Source organism: Eleginops maclovinus, chromosome 16 (assembly GCF_036324505.1).
Source record: "Eleginops maclovinus isolate JMC-PN-2008 ecotype Puerto Natales chromosome 16, JC_Emac_rtc_rv5, whole genome shotgun sequence".
Classification (NCBI taxonomy): Eukaryota; Metazoa; Chordata; class Actinopteri; order Perciformes; family Eleginopidae; genus Eleginops; species Eleginops maclovinus.
In genome coordinates, this window is record NC_086364.1 from 7,836,657 (window position 1) to 7,852,375 (window position 15,719).

The window sequence follows — 15,719 nt, forward strand, 5'->3', positions numbered from 1 at the left end:
GTAACTTTCAAATGATCGAATATCCACAATGGCAGCATTTTTAATGAAGCTTCCTCATTAATGTATGGATTCACATTCATTTTTCACATCAACTAAAAATTATTTAGTGATCATCATACAAAATGTGTAGTAACACTTTACCAACAACTACTGGAAGAACTACATAAACTAGGATTACAGAATAAAATGAAGCACTCACGGTATATATTTTAGAGTAATTGTTCTTAACTTATGAGGGCTATTTACCTTATAAGAACATAGACCCTGGTATGTGCATACTTGATAGAAATGGGGACTGGGTTTTAATGTCAGAATCTCCATTTCAAATGCCAGCCAAATTTAAACAGACTACAGAAGTGTGCATATTTGGATTTTTCTGAAGAGGATAAAGGTTGAGAGTGAGCTCTCATTTCTTATCGGGGCTTGTTGGTCATGCTATCCGGTACCTCGGACCTTGTTTAGCCTGTTAAATGGATTACTGATAAATCAGATGTGTTTTGGTTGGCATATTTAGCTTATCACTCACTGCAAATTTGAACTGTGCGAGTGATATTTTTGAGATTCCTCTGCAGAGTAATTTGGTTGAATAAGAGAGTCTCTTTGGTATGCAGGTGTGGTGATGGTGGCTATTAGAGTAGCTTTACACCCCAGGAATCAGAAAGAGAGCTCCTAAACCTGACTGATTCTGTGCTCAAGGCAGGCCTCTGCCAGCAGCACAATGATTCATCCTTTTATAAGATTTATTCATGTTCAGGATAATATTAGGAAGATATAAATCCTATTTGAGTGTCCTTAAAACCACAGTTTATAGTGCAAGACCAACCTTCTATATACTTGCTTTAATTAAGTATAGTTTTATCTGCCTATTACTGCTTGTGTTACACAAATTCTGAGCTTAGTAGATATGTATGCAATAGACATAAGAAGTCACAGTCAGTAAATCAGTTTCTGGTGTATAGAGGTCTTAAACTGAACAAACACACAGTCAGTGAAGATCCTGAATGAACATGAAGATTAAAAGTGTTGACATTGGTGGACAAATGGGAGGATTTAAATTACTTAAGATATAATTTAAAATAAATTAAAGTTGGCAATATGACATAAGGAAACATGTTTCAAATAACAACAAAAGAGAAAAAGTAAAGAAATCCCTTTATAATGCAAACATGGCAAATGAAGCTAAAAAAAATCATACTTTTATTCCAAAGTGCATTCTACTGATTTGTTCACAATCAGTATTTTTGCAATTTTCAGATTTATGTTCATTAACACCATGTCCTCATTATTTTAATAGAAAACACAAACTAGTAGGCCTTTCATTTAAAGTATATTTTATATATATATTTTGTTATTGTTAATCAGTTGCATGTATTACATAATATCTAGAAAAACAAACTGATTCTGAAAAAAAGTGCAGGATTTAAGTTTGACTTGTTTCGGGCTGCTGGATATAGCTGACTAACATCCTGCATTATTTATTTGACTCACAAAACATCACTGAGGTTTGTTAGTCAAAATAACAGTGCCTGTAAAGACAGTGTCTGAACCAGTGATTTGGTGAGTTGGATTTAGATAGTGGTTTCATTGTAAAGCAAATGAGTGTTTGCTTTCCAGCTCACAGATTCCTCATTCATTATGTCTGACCATCTGCTACGTGAAAAATGACTGATTCCAACAATGGGAGGACATTAACGATTAGTCTCCAACCCCCCCATCAATCCATCCATCCATCCATTGTCTATACCTGTTTTCATTCAGGCTGAAAAAGGGGGTTGTACATGTTGTGAGAAAGAAAGGGGCACACCTGGGACTGGTTAACACAGGCTAGCACTTTCACACTAACATCGGCTCATGTGGGAAAGTCAGACGCTGTAGTTAGCCAGACCTGTATGTCTTTGGACTGCAGGAGGAAGCTACAGCACCCACAGGAAAAGCCTTGTGAAGTCAAGTCAAGTTTATATTGTACGGCTCAATATCACATAAAATGTCTCAATGGGCTTTACGGGCTCACAACGAAAACTGTTCACGACCCCAGATCTCCAAAGCAGACGAGAAAAACTCAGTAAAAATATAACCACTGAAGTAAGAAGGAGAAACAACTCAATGAGAGATTCTCCCCTTTTTGACAATAAAGTATATATCACATTATATTATCCTGAAGTAAATATTTATATAAAAATGAAAGCTTCAGCTTACATTCAGGTTTCCTGATGTTGATTCTCTTGTTGTAACATAATCATTGCGATTAATGACCACTCATACTACATTAATTTAACGGAAATGGAATATAATAATAAAGTTGATTGCCCTGAACTGTGGTAATTAACTATTCTTTTTGATCATGCCCATTTCTAATGTTGGTTTATCAGACTTGTGTCCTTAAGAATAACTTTTCATAACCTTGTGATTTCTGGTTGCATGTTAAAAAAGTGTTTTGAAATCCTCTATAGGGAACATCAGTAAGTATTTTTTATTTCTGCCATGGGATTCAACATGGCATTCAGATTTGTCTCCCCTTCATATGTCACATGCAGCTTCGTTAGAATATACACGCCTCTTATGTGAGTATATGCACCCACGATGTGAGAACAATTAAACAGAGCGTTTCAAACAGAGGGTGCATAAAGGAAGTTTCAGACAGTATGTGAAAATGTAGGTGTTGTCTTACACAGCTGGAGGTAACACATACAGTAAATGGAAGACAATGAGAATGTGTGCATGGCAGTAAATTGTAAGGAAATGTGATATTTATTCACTTTTTTATAAGTATAGTATAGTTTGTGAGTGGTTAAAAATAGACATGTAATGCTGCCGTAACTTCAAACAAAGCATGGTTTAAATTATTGTAAGCACTTCAGATCACACACACGGCAAAATGACGAAAGGAAAGGATGGATTCGAGCAAAAATGGTGTTTATTCACACAACAAAAGACTGACACCCACTTTAGGCAAAACTAAACAGCAAAACCGCCCGTTGTCTTCTACCTCGGGTAATAGAGGTGCCAAAGTGGGATCCCGTCTCAAGACCCAGTCTACAGCAAGAGACAAGAACCAGGTTACAAACATGCTTTTAATCAGTGACTCATTACCTGATTCTGATCAGCTGTCTGGCCTCCGGCTGAGCCACTCCTATCACTCAAGCAGCCGGCGCCCTAACCAAACCCCGCTGCCACATTTATGTTCTCTTCTAAGACAACAGAGCAAGCAAACAATATCCATCCGGACACAAATCTCATTATGTAAATGGCGGCATAGAAAAACATTATTAAATTACCCTGCAAAAAAATACACTTCAGGAAGCCACCATATGCCTCATTATTTCATAGTGATATTACATATTTGTCTGTGCTATATAAGGCACTACAGGCTTTGAGTGTACGCAGATATTAACATTTGTTAAATGCATGAAACATGGTTTGGTTAAAAGAAGAAAATGTATGTGTTATTTGTGAAGGGCATAAGACTAGATGGTTGAAAGCAGAGCATCAGTGATGTTCTAATTTAGGGCACAACTGTGCATATATCTCAGAGCAGCAGTAGTGTGTTAAATGTTCTCCTTTGATTAAAAAAACATATGCGTCTACTAGGAAGGAAAAAAAATGCTTTTATCAGAACCTGCCTGACCCACAGGAGTCCTGCAATTACTCGGGCTGTCAGGTGAAATTCAGGACCCGCAGGGATACATGCAAAAAATGATTGAGGTGGCCTCACATGGAGCCATACAGATTTCAACTGCTATGAATGCATTAATGCAAGACAAGGTGGCTGTATTCCTTTACATTAAACAGCCCCACAGCATGACATCTTACCACAGGACGAAGTAAGAAAATATTTTGATGCAATTAGAAAATTAAGTTGATTTGCTTAGGCACCCTATGGATCACTGCGACTGACACGGATAATTAAAATATATCTAGGGGAGATGCTTCTTCCTAGTTTATTTGAAGGAGCAGAATGAGGAGCCAATGCTATAGCCATTACCTCAAATTACATTCTTGTATTTTCAAAGAATCTAAACCACTTAGGATAAAGGCAGGTGTATAACAGTGTTAGTAGGATTGTTGAGTCGTCGGCTCTGGAAAATAACTTCAGCCCTCATCTCTCTTCTGAGGAAGACACTCCTCCAACAAAGCATGTCTAATTTGAAAAAAGAATAAAGTGGGGGGGAAAAGCGATTTCAATGAGCCACGAAATGTAATGCATCTGGCCCAGCAGCTTTGATCGGAGTCTATCAACTCCAATATTAATGCGAGGATTTGAGTGGCCATTCATGTGTTGTGCTCTCAAGCTGAAGGGGAACACAGTTGTTCAATTACGGGTGAGCACTTCTTTAGAGCTCACCTGAGACCTGCTGGACATTTTCCCTCCACATCCTCTCACACATTGCTGTGCTGAGAGAATTGAAATTAAACAAATGACACCTACAGTATGCAGATGAGACAAGCCTGAAAATTCTTATTTGAATCATTCATGAGCTTCGAGAGAAGTGAAATGTGTCTTTTTTTATGGCAAGTAAATGGGAGACATGGTTACAGAAATAGGGTTGTTGAGAAATGAGAAAATGAGACACACATATTCTGTTTCATAACAGCACGATAAAATTAACAAAATGTTTCTGTCTGTCACATCTTAATGATATATTGTACCCTTCGTTGGACATCAAGATTATCTTAATCACTGTGTGATGTGATTAAATTAATAATTCTGGTTCTTGTGAGCCACGCTTATTTGCTTTCTTGCCAAGTCTTGGATAAGAAAATTGATACCACTCTTGAATGTATGGTAATGATGTAGCTGGAGCCACAGACAATTGTTTTAAGTCATCACAAAGACTGGAAACCGGAAACAGCAGGAAGCAGCTGGCCTCGCTCTGTCCAAAGACAACTAAATCCAAACACCAATCATTGCATAACGTTAGAAAGATTTATCATGTCATATATGTTTATGGTCAACACAAGCAGAAACTTGCAGCTCTATTAAGTAATTAAATATGAAATTTCCAAAGGCCCGCAGGGGACAACTACCAGCTAAATCACCCTTCTTCTTACTGAATGTTTTACCCCAGGAAAAATATTACTGATGAATTTATTGTATCAACTGTTAGTTTTAAAACTGCTTTGATACATCGTGATGTTAATTTGTAAATTATTGCCATGTTTTTCCCTAATTAATCAAAATAATTGGAACATGATGGTTGCCTTAATACGTTACTGTAGCGTTTGGTTGATCTAAGCGCCATATCTGTTTGTTTTTTTTTAAACAGACTTGAGGCTTCAAAACCGTTGTCTTCAAAACCATGGGTTACATAAAGGTGGCTATGTCCACTTCTCACATGTCACAAACAAGACAACTAAAACACAGATTCAACGTCTGAAGCATCTACTCTACTTTCTTGAAATGATCTTTCTAATTCCAAGGCAGAATCAGGAATTGTGATAGATCAAGCATGTAAACATGATGGCAGCAGTCTGGCACTTGCACATGAGCAAATGTCAAATGTGCGTTTAGGTGCAGAGAGGAGCATGCAGCAGTTGGAGATTCTCAAACAGGCAGCCGCACAGGTCACCAGCGGTGGGAAATGGAGGACATCTTGCCAGGGTTATGACTTCAAACATGTAACAGCCTCAGCAGCTCCAGGCCAAGGGAACATATTGCTCCAATTACAGGCAGCCTCACGCACCACAGTCCCCCTGACACACACACAGTGGACTATTGGAGTGGACTTAGGGTAGTGGTATGCTGTGGAGCACTGGGGCCCGTCACATCCCAGTGCCAATCTGTATTCTGTTTGAACCCGCAGACATCTCCTTTTACCCCTGCTTTCGTTTCAAATTCTGTTCAGACTGGGTGTTTTTTGCTGCTAACACAGGTGATTGGCACGTTCTGTCTGAATTTATAACAAAATCAATTCTCTAACAGCATCCCTGAGCACATCAATCTATGAGAGATGCTTTCTACCCCCTCATTTTCAGCTTCAAACACACACACATAGTGGTTATGGATGAATCCCTCAGTATGCTTACGCGTATGGGCTCTGAGAGCTGTGGTGCAACTTTAATTGGCAGCGTCAAGTAATGCACAACATGTTAGGAGCCAGCAGCATTGGGAATCACCTTGTTAATTGAGGGCCTCAGTTGAGAGATTCACTAATTGATCAAGGCCTTTACAAAGGTAGATAATTCATGGTGGCTACACTGCAGGAGGAGGAGCCTTGTCAGAGATGATTCATGTGTCTCTTGGAAGAGAGCCGGTCTCCATGGTCTCTTTTGTTCCGTAGGCCCCGGCGTGACGGGGATTGTATCATCAGCACCTCCGCTCAACCGCTTGCTGCTCCCTCTAAATCAGAATTAAAAAGGTGAGGCTGGTGTTGATAGGTTGCCACAAATGATGCAGTGTTGTATGTCTGCATGCTTTCCCAGATGCTTGATGCACTCCCCGAACACCATCAGGATACAGAGAAGATGTATGGCGCTGCTGTAATGAAAGCATGAAGGGACCCCGAGTCACGGAGGAAATGTCTCCATCACAAAGGTAGAGAGGTAATCATGCCCTCGTGTACTGTACTCCAGGAGAAAAACAATGAAATGTGTGGCAACAATGCAAAGCTTATGAATGGGAGGAGAGGCTGGGAAATTCTCTGATCACCTCGGTGTAGTTGGCGCACTAGGTTTTGGTGTAAATAATATATGAAGTCTGTATATTTATGTTTAATAAGAATATTCAAGGTGGGGATGAGGTAAAGAGAGGATGCTGAGTATGACTTTTTACTCTGTGATGGGTGTAATGGAGATGATGTTGTAGTTTTAAGGCCAATTTTAGGATGGCTAACAGGTGCAAACACGCTGCGACGTCCAAAATTATTTCAGTAATATGACGGAAAAAAGAATGTAAATAAAAGTTAACTGAATTTGTTGACAATATGAAAAATAAAGTTATTTTTATGAATGGATCATGGGAAAATAAAATGTGTTGATGAAGTAGGATGAATCATTTAGGTTTTGTTTTTCTGGGGGGTATGCGTCATTGTGTTTTCTCCGCAGGAGCATGTATTGTTTATTTTTCTCCCTGAGTTGGATGGTCTTCAGATTCAATGTTAGAGTCCTAGTTATATAAAATATATATATGTTTGCCCATGCTCATTTATAATAACTTCATGCATTTTCTTTTTTTTAAAGTCACAGACCGCTCTGAATAAATGAATTATTTTCCAAATTTTGACACAGGCTATGGTCTGCTATTACGTAACCAATTTCAATATTTCTATGTTTTACTCAGCATTAGCATCACGATTACAGGGTATGTATGGAGACAGGGTTAAGTTCATTACACCAGTTACATAAAATACACTGTAGTCTATCCAAGCTCCAACACAAAGTTCTGAAGGTTGCCAGAATCGCCTGCAGGATAATCATACATATCCTACAAGTAAAGAATTCATTTCAGTGTCTTAACAGCAGAAAATATGGCAGCGGGAAATGTTATCTGTGGCCAGACAGAGAATCAAAGGGTCTTCCCACTCACATTTTAACTGTTTTTGCTGGCTTAAGTCCACAAAGTCTGCTATTGATTACTGTAAGGACTGCTGCATCCTCTTCACTTGCTGCAAATAAAACAGAGTTGTGAACATCGTTGATAAAATGTCATTGTTGATAAAAGGAAATTATATTACGAATGTCATACTGAAAAGATTTGAATCCAACCGGTTACAATGCTGATGAATAAGTTCATTTCTCAGGTTTTTATATGGTCAATGCCAAAAACGCATTACATTTGTTGGGGGAGCTTATGAAGGACGGTTCAGCTGTGTGTCCAAAATATTCTTTTATACTTGTATTGATTCCTCTTCTACCTGATTTTTCAGAGAATACATTATATTCAAGAAGAGTATAAAATCGTGGCATAAACATTTAATTAAAGGTTTTGAAGGTGTTTCACGGTGTTCCAAGTGTTTCATGTCACAGAGGCCTCAAGAACACATGCAACGTTGATTTACTACATAATACATGAAGGTTGTTGGTGGTTGAATGATTTGGTATTTTTGAAGAACAGGAGCTACAGCCACTTCAAACAAGGCTGCAGTTTCCAAGGTTACCAGTAATACAGCTTTGTGGGTTTTTTTTATATCTGGACTTGGGAATGGATCACAATTTGCTTTTGATGAGGGGAAAAGAGGAAAAGAAAATCTGTAATGAGAAATCTGTAAAGTCGGCTGTGTTTGGACGAAGGGCAGGAAAATAACAGCTGGTCACAATGTGTGTCGCTGTTGAAAATAATTCATCCCAATGAATAAACAATGAAAAAACAATGGATATCCAACTTATTTAAACATATTAAAGGTTTATTCGGAGGGGTCAAAGTGTCAAAATGTGAACACAGAACTTGGATGATGGATCAGCAACCATTTGACAGCTGGATGTGATGGCAGCCCTCAGGTATGTTCAGGGATGTGTCTCTGTATGTGTCCATCGGAGAGGCAGCTGGTAAAAGGACTGAAATACTTTGAATTGCTCTCGCAGAGCATTCAAGATACAATAAAATGAGGGTAATGTTTATTCGTGCATTGAGTTTTAAAAAGGTGTTAGTAATATTGTACCCGTAAACGGACGCTAAGTATCAATCTGTTGTTGTATAAACTGATAATATTGCAAATATAATTTCAATCTTTTCCAAACATTTGCTTTTCCAGTCCAATAGCTGGTGGAGTTTCTGTTTAGTTTTTGTTATGAGGTTAGTGGGATGGGCATGTTTCAGAAAAAAACAGACATCAGAAATGTACATCAGGGGGGTTGGAAAAAAAGGTGGGGTAAAATGTATTCAGCATAGTATTGCAAACACAAGTTATTTTTCTAACAATATTTCGCAACAATTGCTTTTTTAGTTCCTTGGATTTACAGAGATTTGCAGCTGATGTTAGTGAGATCGGGAAGAAGTTGATATAAATACAAAAAGAGAAAGAAATCAGAAATGTAGTGAAATGTTAATTAGATAAAAACAGCTGTTAAAGAACGGCATTATTTGTAGTAAAAGAAAAATCGCAATATGTGATGTGATGACAATGCCTTTTTTCTTCTTCTTCTTCTTCTTCTTCTTCTTCTTCTTCTTCTTCTTCTTCTTCTTCTTCTTCTTCTTCTTCTTCTTCTTCTTCTTCTTCATTTCTTGGCTAAGTATGATGGCAGTACTTAGCAAAATGTTTAAAATGTGAAAAAATATCTCAGCTGACTTAAGTATCATTATTATAATGTATCGTGTGGCCTCAAGTGGTTCCTGCCCTTGCTTTGAAAAGATAATGACTGTTATTAAGAATGTTCCTTTGCATCTCAGTCAAATTTGCCGAGCTGAACAGAGAGCCAATGAAAGCTCATTGCAGAGGACAAAATCATCAATCAGCTCCTGAGGTTTCCTAAATCAATACCATGAGATGACACCTTGGCAGAGCCCTGCATACGTCCGCCCAAAGACTGTTGGGAATGAAATAACAAGACTCTGCCAAGAAGCATCTTCCTCTCTCCCTCCTTATTTACCCAGGCAGTTGTTTGTGACAGAAACTGTTGCAGGTCACAGGTGTCATGAAAATTAACCACCTTCTTCCTTTCACTGCAAACAAGTGTGAGCGTTTACCCTCCCATACACTGACACACAGCTCTGCGGATGCATTCGCCCGTATAAGATTTCATCTTGCACATATATAAGGAATAGACTCCATTCCACAAGTGGAGATGACTGCTGACCCAGTTTGAAGATGCTAGCGTGTGCCAAGGTCAGACACCCACAGCTTTTATTTCTTCACAAACCGCCAAAAGGCATTTGTGGCTCAGGTGTATTCACAGCTTATGTTTGTTTTTGTGCATGTTCTTTTTCAATTCTTTGCGGTCTTCTTTCCCCTTTATAAGCCATTACGCAGAGCAGAAAAATATTAAAGCGACATTGTTTCTACTTGTAATAGATAAAAGAATATAGATTTTACATCTAATTTCTTAAAGAGGCCCTATTAAGCTCCTTTGGGTTTATGTTAATATTTAGTGCCTTTACTGTGACATTTTTACATGCTAAAAAAAGTCTTTATTTTTCTCATACTGCCTTTGCTGAACTGCCTCTTTTCACCCTGTGTCTGAAACCAGAGCCCAGTATGCTCTGATTTGTTGGCTGTTATGCTCTGTTGTGATTAGTCAACCGCTTAGAGATGTTCCATCCCTTAGCCTATCACGTACAATGCGTTGGAGCACTAGCCAATACAAGCGCGAGTGCAGTGACGTCACTATGTCTCTACGTCACTAAAACTCCCTTTGGCTTGAACTTTGGGGTTTCAGCTTTTGCAGACTATTTACATTCACAAAAACCTATATAACCCACTACAGAAAAGGGAGAAAACTAAAAGCATAATAGGGCCCCTTTAATTAAGAGTCAAGGAAAATAGATTTATTCTATTGTTTTAAGAGGAGTTCTCTTCATTCTGGGTCAGACATAATTATTCATTTACCTAAAGTAATCATTTTGCTTTAGTGTATAATAATAATAATAATAATCTGACTCTTGACATGAGGTTGAAGTCTTATCTCTGTTTTGCAGCTTCTCTGTAACGTTGTTGAAAGTCATTCATAAATCTGACCTGATGAAAAGCCTTTGGAGTCAAAACAATGTCAACGAAGAAAGCATGATAGACGCGACTATCTTTGTTTTCCTCTTTGCATATTTAATTACAAAGCGCTGATAGGGGAGGACTTTGCTGCCACAATACTGCTCTCTGCTGGTTAATGGACTTCCTATGTGAGACTGACCTTTTAACTGTATAGAACTGGAGGGAATGGCCATTCAGGTTTTTCAAAGGAAAGTGTTTTAAAATATTTAAAAGTTCTCTTTTAATTCTACTCCTCAAATCCCTGGATGAGTGTACACTGTTATCATCAGCATCAAAAATGCATATCCTGTATATTTGCATATGCATGAAGAGAGATTAATCATGGAACCAGTGTCATTAATTATTTTGTTTCCTCAGCATGCTGTGTATTGGCAGATTTAAAAATGTTCTGTCCTCTCCTTGTGTAGGTTTACAGCACATATTCTCCACTTTGTAACTTGCAGACTATCACATTGTGGGGGGCATGCAGTTTTAGTAATGATTTACAGGATCCCCAGCTGCAGGGGCTTCTCGAACATTTGGAGTAATAACACTTTGTTCAGATCCTACAGTCGAGCTACACTGTTGTCAGGGGCTAAGAGTTTCCAGCAGAGCCCCTGGAGCTGACCACCCACCTCTTTTTAGCCTTGTTAAAGAACTAAAGGGAAATCATATTTCTAGATGGATACCCTCTCTCTTCATCTGCACTATGCTTATTACTGCATCCAAGAAAGATCAAAGCGAGCTAAACTACCCTCAGAGCTCGCAGCCCCCTGAAGATTCTTCACAGTACTAGAATAACGAGGTGAAGGCTGCCTCCACTTTTATCATCACCTTGCTTAGCAAGTGAGTCATTTTTGTCAGAAAAGTCATTTTTTGTGCCATGCTCTTCTCATACAAGCTCTGAGCGAGACTCAAGGCGAACACATTCAATGTCATTATTACTTTTTATTTGGGTGCAAACGAATATTCCCCCTCTGCCAGGTATTGATTCATGTATCGGCATTACCCACAACTTGCAGCAATAATCAAATGTGACCAGGATCAAGCGGTGAGTGAGGCAGCAGACTAACCCAGGTACCCTTTCCCTCTCTGTCTATCCTGAAACAGCTGTTTGAGCTCTAATTAAAGGGAAGTAGCAGGTGTCACCTGAGCCCCCACTGCAGGGGCACACCTGGCTGCATTAATTTGATCCAAAGTGGTTTTGATGGACTGCCTGCACTCTGGCATCCCACATTAAGCCACTGGAACTGAGCACCTGCTTGGAGCAAACAGGCGATAGCGCTCCACTAACACTGCTCTGAGGAACACCAAGCTGGCCAGCCCATGTCTCTTCCCAGTGACCCAGGGGACGGCTCTGTCATCCCTGACTCTTTATACCAGCAACATCTGTAAGTGAGCGGCCCCGCGACTCTGACCTGTAGTCAAACTGAGCTGGGGGCCGGGTGTGCCCAACATAATTGTCTGTGGAAACCTCCCGGAGGCTGTAAATGCAGCTTGTTTCAGATCTCCTGATGATTTCACAGGACATTTAACTTAACACCTCTCATTTGTTACCTCTTCAGGGCATTTCCAATTTCCATTACCAAGTTCCCAAGGTATGTACCAAGCCCTTAACCTCCACTAGCTTTTAATGCATGCATAAATTGCCTTGGGGATAACGTGACACTACTTTCGGTAGTGACATGTGTTTGTGTGAAAGCTTAAAGGGACAGGAGGACACCCTAAAATAGCTGTAGTTCTATTAAAAAATTGGAAATTGCATACACAGTGTCTTGTCTCTGACACTTTAATTGCCTAATGAAATTTACATCAGCTAGAAATTAAGCTGGAGAGGTTTGAATGAGCCCTGCTTCGGGTCATGCTACACTCTCTGTTGCAACAGTTTCTTTGTGCCATGACAATACATTAATTTCATGAGTCAACAGGCTACGACTGGCAGTTTGTGTCAAGCTAAACAGTGTTTAATTGGATTCTGATCCATGGCAACACCACTGGAGGCTTGTTTCCATCTTTTATTTCAGCAGCACCTGGAGCATAATGCTGGTGATTACATCCCTCCTGCGGTGTCCCGGTGGTTGAGCTTGCGCAGGCCCATGGGAACACGCTGCTAACAGTCACGGTCCATGCTGCCCTGCTGCCCTGTGCGGCTGCTGGCAGAGCCCAAGCTGCTGCTGCTGCTGCTGCTGGGAGACTCTGTTACAGCACTGCAGAGACAAGCACAGGTTCAAATAGAATCATGGTAATACAAATCAAACAAATTGTTTACAGCACAAATTCATACACAGTGGAGATGCTAATCACAGACTCTTATTTGTATAGGCATTACATCTGAAACTGTTCACTTCAAAGCAAATTACATTTATGTATATTAAACAAAATCAATTCACTTTACATCAAAGACAAACACAAAGTGCTAATGGTTATGGTCTTTTTTTCAGGGAGAAAATAGCTTGTCCAATTAGTAATAAACAATAATGCAGATTTGTACAGCATGGGATGAATGGTGATATTTGACCAGGAATTCAAGAAGCAAACTTCCCAAGTCCATTCAAGCACTTCTCCATAGAAAATCAGGCAACATCATGTGCTTAGCAAAATGATCCCCTCCAATCAAAGCTCAAGAACATTTTCAGACCTTTTTACTTAACTGTACTGAATGTCTTTAGAATATATTTAGTTACGCAAAATAATGTTGTTGACGAGGATGAATTTGTCATTTGGTCATGTAAAACCAACAACTACATTAAAGACATAACTTGACATTTTGTGAAATATGAATATAATCCCTTTTTAGTATAATTAGCTGAGCTTAGAATAAGAACAGGAAGAAATGTTCAAGTTTAAGTTCTTTATTTATGCTCAACAAATAAAACACAAGCAGGCGCTGGCGATGGAAATCTCAAATTTCAGGCTCTTCCAATCATGCAAATTAAAAAGAAAACAAGATTATGCAGGGAAAATACAAAAAATATATCATAGAGTGGAGTGAATGTGTTTGGAACACCCTTTCTCAATTTGTCAACTCCTGAAAATCCATACAATTCCAAAATTATGTCATTGAAAACGATGCAATCTTCAGAAAATTAAATGGCTGAGAATCGCTTTCCATGTGAAATCATAATTTAAATTCATTTTAAATGAATGGCACAAAGTCTTTTTAAAAAAAAGAAATTGTATCCCCATCAGAGGGATACCAGATAACGATGCCCTGAGAGGATCCAACAGAGCGACCCCTCCCTCCTCACAAAATCCTGGGAAAAGGTCACTGACCCCTGCCAGTGGAGATTGGGGAGTACGGCCTGAGCATATAGTCGGCGCTGACAGCACAGGGAGCCATAACATTGCTGGGCCTCTGACCTTCAGTGTAGCCCCGCACCGTCTTACAACACAGAGTCAGACACATGTGAATAATACATCAGCCTCTTCTGCTAGGACCACCCCCACTGCTCACACAAGTAAAGCATTCATATCTTAGAGTGAGCTTTGTCTCCCACAGCATTTCAAACAATAATGAACACGGATATTGTGACATGCTGAAGAGTCCATGTCCCTTGTAAAATGTTGGAGTGGATTATTTAGCTGTACTGGATTGGCACACATATAAATTGTATTATAATTGATTGGTATTGGACACACGTTTTTTCATCCTTAATTTGGTTTCCTGTGCACTTCACACCTGCGGTTTGTCCAACGCTTAATCGTTTCTTTTATTCTTTTGCATTTAATTTTTGATTAACTTATCTATTTTAGTTCCTTTTTTTCCAAGAGCTCCAGCAAAGGCTTAAAAGAGATGGAAAAAGCAACAGTTTTGCCCCCACAGTAATTTCTCACCTCCATGCAAGTAAGTGAACAATAGATCGAGACACGAGAATTCTGCTGTTTACACAGAGGGAATGAACAGAAATGCATGAAACATTTTTAAATCCCCTGTGATTCCTGGAAAGGGGGGCTGCGTCTCTCTTGTCTCCATCTGCTTTATAAACAGGAGCAGCTCTGCGGTTTGCACTGAGATTATTTGAATTTCATAGAATGTTTGACATTTGATAATAGTGCTGTGTGTTTATAGATTCTAGACTTTCCTGCTGAAGGTTCCCTATCATATTTGTTCAGGCTTACCCCCTAGAAAAAAGCAATTGAATGTATAAAAAATTTAAATATCTCTGTGACATCAAAAAGACAAACCCAATTATGTTTTAGCTCCGCGTGAGGGGATACATATCAATTTGCCTTGTAGGAATATTTTCATTTACATAAAATATTTGGGGTAACAGATGCAAAAAAAATGAAAACATATGTGAGTGCAACATTTATTATGATGGAACAATTTTTTTCTTAATGCCACATTATGGCTTGTAGGTTGTACTGTAGGGTCTTTTTTACACAACGTGTTTCACATGTGTGATATCACAGCAGAATTGTTTTAATTTAATTGACGGAAATGTAGCCTACAGAAGCCCTAATTGGCCATATTTCATAAGTCAATGTTATTTATTATTATTTGTCATTTCAAAATAACACGTGTTTTTCCTGAGATAACGGGATAAAATGTTTAATTCATGAACAATTGTTTGTTTGTGTGATCTCTTGATACATATCCCGTTATTTGGGGAAAGTAAAATGTTTTTTGTGGAGATAATGACATAAATGGCAAACACATAACATAAACGTGTTATAATAGAAAAACAGAGGAAATTAAATGTTTGAAAAACTGCTTTTATTCTGTTGACTTGGTACAATAACTATTCTATTTTCAAAATAAGTATATTAATAACTGAAGTTCTTGAGAAAAAAATGGAATCTTCTCGTTGAAATACATGGTTAAGAAAAAGCTTAAACCATGGCATTTTAAGGCTTCCATACCATCACTTTTAAAAAAGAAAGACAGATGCTTAGTTTCAGGGTTGGGGTTGTGGACAAATGTGACAGTGTAGGCTAGTGTATGCAATATTGTACGTGCAACACAAAATTAAAACGTGTTTATATAGAGTACACACCTCTATGATACACACACAGGCGTTTAATCAGTGTCTGTCACTGCGTTTCACAGACTTGTCATGTGTGCAGGGGTTACCACCCTCTACTGGGGCACAGAGTCAATGC